The sequence below is a fragment of the Otolemur garnettii genome, unplaced genomic scaffold (genome assembly GCF_000181295.1).
Source record: "Otolemur garnettii isolate 467f Iridium unplaced genomic scaffold, OtoGar3 scaffold00011, whole genome shotgun sequence".
In the NCBI taxonomy this organism is placed as follows: domain Eukaryota; kingdom Metazoa; phylum Chordata; class Mammalia; order Primates; family Galagidae; genus Otolemur; species Otolemur garnettii.
This window is the reverse complement of record NW_003852406.1, coordinates 11,177,131-11,183,257: the sequence shown is the minus strand read 5'-3', so window position 1 is coordinate 11,183,257 and position 6,127 is coordinate 11,177,131. Positions and strand designations below refer to the sequence as shown.

Genomic DNA, 6,127 nt, shown 5'->3' with positions numbered 1-6,127 from the left:
AAAAAAAAAAAAAAAAAAAAAGAAAAGAAAAGAAAAGAGAAGAAAAAAAGTTAGCCAGACTTAGTGGCAAACCCCTATAATCCCAGGTACTCTGAAAGCTAGAGTGGGAAGATTGCTTGAATCCAGGATTCAAGGTTACAGTGAGCTATGGTGGCATGACTACATTCCAGCATAGACAACAGAGAAAGAACCTATCTCAAACAACAACAAATTCATTCCCCATGGTAATATGATCTTGTCACGTACCAGGCTCCAAAAATTTCCCATAGGGAATCAGCTCCTACAATCCATCAATCTCCTTACATTTTTCTTCAACACATTTATAACCTTATTTCCTCTTTATACACATTTATAACCTCATTTCCTCTTTATACAGCTTAAAATCTATCGTAATTACTCTCCATAACCACCTTCCATATCCTAACTACATTTTTTCTTCAACATACTCACCAGGCAAAAACTCAGCTCTTGTTAAATCCTACTCTCCCATTATTCATCTGAACGTGGTCAAAGAAATCATACCATCATACTTGGCTGGGCCCACTAACCTCGAAGGTACTGCCCCCAAATCATACCACATTTCCTGAAACCATTCATTCGCTTACTTTTCTAGATAACTATAGTAGAATCTCAATAGTTGACCATCTCCCTACATTGACCACCTCCTTAAGTTGACCTAATTTTCATGGGTTGGACATGCACCACATCTATGTATCAGTACAATAGGACTAGCTCCTTATGATGACTACTTCCAGATGTTGACCAGTTTGTTATAGTCCCCTGGGTGGTAAACAAACAGAGGTTCTACTGTATTTTATACCTTCTCTCTTATCATCAACTCCTCCCTCATTCTCACACCCAGCTGATGACCTTGTTTCCTAACTGACTAAAACAGGAGACCTTGTACAAGACACAACTACATCTACATACATACATCTATTAACATTAATACATTCTGTCTTTCCTCCTATTGCCATAGATAGACGATCTATCTGTTGTATCTAAGACTAGTTTTTCTATTTGTCTAGTATTTTTTTCAATTCCTTTCCTCCAACTTTCTTTCTTTAAATGGATTTTAGATATAATTCATATATGATACAATTTACCCATTTTATTTGTACAATTCAATTTTTTTTCACTATCACCCTTTCTAACTTTTTTTTTTTTAGTATATTCACAGGATAGTGAAATTATCATGATCTAATTTTAGGACTTTTTTAAATTTTAATTTTTATTAAATTATAATTATACATTTATGGGGTACAATGTGATGATTTGATATGTAATGTGGAATGCTTAAGTTAAACTGATTAACATAACCATCACCTCACTTATTTTTTGTGGTAAGACATTTATAACTTACTCTTAGTTGTTTTGAAATGTACCCTTGCATTGTGCACATTAGGTGAGATCCCACCAAATGCCCTCCCTCCACTTGCCCTCCCTTCTCCCCTCCCTCTTCTCCTCTCCTTGCTGGACTATATTTGTGTTTTGTCATTTGTATGAATGTGTAAGTGATTATATATTGGTTTCATAATAGTATTGAGTACACTGGATACTTTTTTGCCCATTCCTGAGATACTTTACTAAGAAGAATAAGTTCCAACTCCATCCAGGTAAACACAAAAAAATGTAAAGTCTCCATCTGTTTTATGGCTGAATAGTATTCCACAGTACACATACACCACAATTTGTTAATCCATTCATGGGTTGATGAGCAAGTCTGCTTCCACAACTTGGCAATTATGAATTGGGCTGCAATAAACATTCTGGTGCAAATGTAAAATGACTTTTATTCATCTGTGTAGATACTTAGTAACGGAAGTGTGGGTTCAAACAATAGATCAACTTTTAGTTCCTTGAGAATTCTCCATAATTTTTTCCAAAAAGGCTGTATTAGTTTGAAATCTTACCAACAGTACAGAAGCATTCCCTTCTCTCCACATCCACGCCCACTTCTGCAGTTTTGGGATTTTGTGATGTGGGCTAATTTTACTGGAATTAAGTGAGATCTCAAAGTGGTTTTGATTTGCATTTCTCTGATAATTAAAGATGATGAACATTTTTTCATGTTTTTGTTGGCCATTCACATGTCATCTTTAAAGAAGTTTCTGTTCAAGCCTCTTGCCCACAAAGAAATGGGGTTGTCTATTCTTTTCTTATTGATTAATTTGAGTTCATTTTTGTCCTTCCTAGAAGAAACCCTATACCCATTAGCATTCAACCTCTATTTCCCTCCATCTCATCCCCAGCCCTAAACAACCTCTCATCTAGTTTGTGTCCCTATAAATTTGCCTTTTCTAGACATTTCATATAAATGGACTCATACAGTATGTTGTCTTTTGTGACTTGGCTTCCTTTCTCAGTTCACTGTTTTTATTTTTAGGAGATAGAATCTCACTTTGTTGCCCTTGCAGCAGCCTCATAGCTCATAGCAACCTCAAACTCTTGGGCTTAAGCGATTCTCTTGCCTCAACCTCCCAAGTATCTGGGACCTTACGCACCTGCCACAACACCTGGCTATTTTTAGAGAAGTCTAGCTCTCACTCAGGCTAGTCTTGAACCTGTTTTTATTTTTTTATTTTTTTTGAGACAGAGTTTCACTTTATCACCCTCAGTAGAGTGCCTTGACATCATAGCTCACAGCAACCTCCAACTCTTGGGCTCAAGTGATTCTCTTGCCTCCCAAGTAGCTGGGACTACAGGTGCCTGCCACAACACCTGCCTATTTTTAGAGATGAGTGCTCAGGCCAATCCACCTACCTTGGCCTCCCAGAGTGCTAGAATTACAGGTATGAGCCACCATGCTCAGCCCAGCTTACTGTTTTTAAAGTTTACCAATGTAATAGCAGGTATCAGTACTTCATTCCTTTTTATGGCTGAATGATATTCCATTGTACAGATGTACCAAATTTGTGTATCTGCTCATCGGCTAATAGCCATTTGGGTTCTTTCCACTTTTTAGATATTATGAGTAATACTACTATAAATATTTTTATACAAGTTTTTGTATGACATACATTTTCACTTCTATTGGGTAAATACCTAGGAGTGAAATTTCAGGGTCATATGGTAATTCTGTTTAGCTTTTTTTTTTTTCTTTTTAGATGGAGCCTCAAGCTATCCCCCTGGGTAGAGTGCCATGGCCTCACAGCTCACAGCAACCTCCAACTCCTGGGCTCAAGTGAGTCTCCTGCCTCAGCCTCCCAAGTAGCTGGGACTACAGGCACCCACCACAACGCCCGGCCATTTTTTTGGTTGCAGCCATCACTGTTGTTTGGCGGGCCCGGGCTGGGGATTCGAACCCGCCACCTTTAGGTGTATGTGGCTGGTGCCTTAGCCGATTGAGCCACAGGCACCGAGCCTGTTTAGCTTGCCAAACTGTTTTTCAAAATGGCTATTTATTTTTCATTCCTACTGGCTATATACGAAGGTTTCCAATTTTCTCATCTCCAGATTTTCATCCCATGTATTCATCAAGGTTAGAAATGACTTCTTTTTGGCTAAATCAATGGTCTAGTTTTAGTTTTCATCCCGCTTGACCTATTAGCAACATTTGATTCGGCTAGCTAATCTCTCCTTCCTTAAAACACCTCTTCATCTGCATTCTGGGAAATTACGGTTTCCCATTTTTCTTCTATCTGGCCTAGTACACCTGTTCTTGCTCTTTCACCAACTTATGATCACTGGCATCTCCAGGATTCAGTTCCCTGACCTTGTGCCTTCTCTACCTAATTTCTTTCATGATCTCACCTAATCTAACCACCATTTATATATGTTGTCTGTAAATGTATAGTCATAATCTAGATATCTACTATCAAATACAGTAGCTAAATATATTTATATTAAATTATGTGAAATTAAAAATTCTGTTCCATCACTATAGTAGCTACCTTTTTTATTTTTGAGACACAATCTGACTTTGTCACCCTTGTTAGAGTGCTATTGTGTCACAGCTCACAGCAACCTCAAACTCTTGGGCTTACGCAATTCTCTTGCCTTAGCCTCCCAAATAGCTGGGACCAAAGGCCCCTGCCACAACGCCTAGCTATTGCTTTGTTGTTGTTGTTGCAATTGTCATTGTTGTTTAGCTGGCCTGGGCTGGGTTCAAACCCACCAGTCTTGCTATATGTGGCTGGCACCTTATCCACTGAGCTATGGGCACCACCAACCAGCCATTCTTTTGAGACAGGAGTCTCACTCTTGCTCAGGCTGGTCTTGAACTGATGAGCTCAAGCAACTCACCTGCCTCAGCTTTCTAGAGTTCTAGAATAACAGGTGTGGGCTACCACACCTGGCCATATTACCTACCTTTTAATAACTTGAGGGCCACATAAACTAAATTACTAAACTGAACAGCACAGATAGAGCATTTCTATTATCACAGAAATCTCTATCGTACAATGCTGATCTAGACCTCTCTTCTAAACTCTAGAATTATATGAGGGCTGTCTGGAAAGCATCTAGCCACATACTATAAAAAACAGAGACATATGTGGGTGGATACTTTCAGGACAGTCCTCATATATCCAAGTGCTTTCCTGATATCTTTACTTGGATGTCACTAACATTTCCAAACCAAATCTCTAAGCCTGTTGCTTCCATTTTTTCCTATTTCAGTTGATGGCACATCCATCCTTCTAGTTGCTCAAGCCAAAAACCATAGGGTAACCACTGACTCCACTTTTACTCCACATCCAACTGATCAGCAAATTCTGTCAACTCTATATGCAGAATCTGACCACTTCTTATCACCTCCACATCTCTTACCTTGTTTGAAGCCACCATTATCTTTTGCTAGTTGTAACAACTTCCTAATTGGCCTCCCTGTTTTCTTCAACATAACAACTAGAGAATTCTTAAAGTTAACTTTAACATATTAAAGTTGAATCATGTCAGTCCTCTGTTCAAGATCCTTTAATGTTTTCCCAGCTCACTCACAGCAAGTCGAAGTCTAACAACCTATAGAGCCCCATATGATTTGACTCCATTAACTTTCTCATCTCATCTCCCACTACCTCCCTTTTGTGTACTTCTTGGTATTCATACTGGCTACTCCCCAAAAGCACCAAGCATATTTCAAGTTTCTGAAGAACATAATCTAGGAATCACAAGTTTAGGAATTAGTAACCGAGACTAAAAGAGGGATTAAAAAAAAAATCTATTTATAGATACCTAGGTACTCAGATTAACCTACCCTTAACAATGAGATCCCTATTCCATGAATGAAATTATATGAATTAAGTTTTTAAAAGGGTCTTTCAAAAGCTGTAACCTCAACTCCTTCACTAAGTATGTACTTCATTTTTTTCTTCTTTTTTCCATCCTAGTTGTCCTAAAGTAAGCCTATATTTCACCAAAAAAAAAACAAACAAAAAAACCCCCCAGCTAATTAGCTTTCTGGGAGGACAAGGACAAACTAAGCAGTTAACAGGATTTTTTTAAAATAAAAATTTAGGCTCGGCGCCTATGGCTCAAGGGGCTAAGGCACTAGCCACATACACCTAAGGTGGCGGGCGCCTGTGGTCCCAGCTACTTGGGAGGCTGAGGCAGGAGACTCGCTTGAGCCCAGGAGTTGGAGGTTGCTGTGAGCTGATGCCATAGCACTCTACCCAGGGGGATAGTTTGAAGCTCTGTCTCAAAAAAAAAAAAAGAAGAAAAAAGAAAAAAGAAAGAATATAGATTAAAATTTCTGATTTGTATCAGAAATTTTGTGCAAATTTGTGCAAATCAGAAATTTCGTATTACATTTTATATCAGTATAAATACATAAATTCTTATTTGCCAAATTATAAAAGACCACAGTGTGATCGACAACTGTCTGCTCTCTAAATTCAACTCAGTGTAGCTGGTCTAAAAACCAGCTGGTATGCTTGGAAATAAGAAGCTTATACAAGAATCCAATTCAATATTCTGCTTCCTTCATCAAGAAAATCTTGCTGGCTCGGCGCCTGTGGCTCAAGTCGCTAAGGCGCCAGCCACATACACCTAAGGTGGCAGGTTCAAATCCAGCCCGGACCCGCCAAATAACAATAATGGCTGCAACCAAAAAATAGCTGGGCGTTGTGGCGGGCGCCTGTGGTCCCAGCTACTTGGGAGGCGGAGGCAGGAGACTCGCTTGAGCCCA

At 39.0% G+C, this 6,127-nt stretch overlaps 1 protein-coding gene across 1 annotated transcript in view; it reads right to left on the bottom strand.

Moving 5' to 3' along the window:
• MINDY2 (MINDY lysine 48 deubiquitinase 2) overlaps positions 1-6,127 on the bottom strand; it is a gene marked incomplete at its 3' end in the record, with an annotated part of 87,713 nt that overhangs the window by 59,603 nt on the left and 21,983 nt on the right. The window lies entirely within an intron of this gene.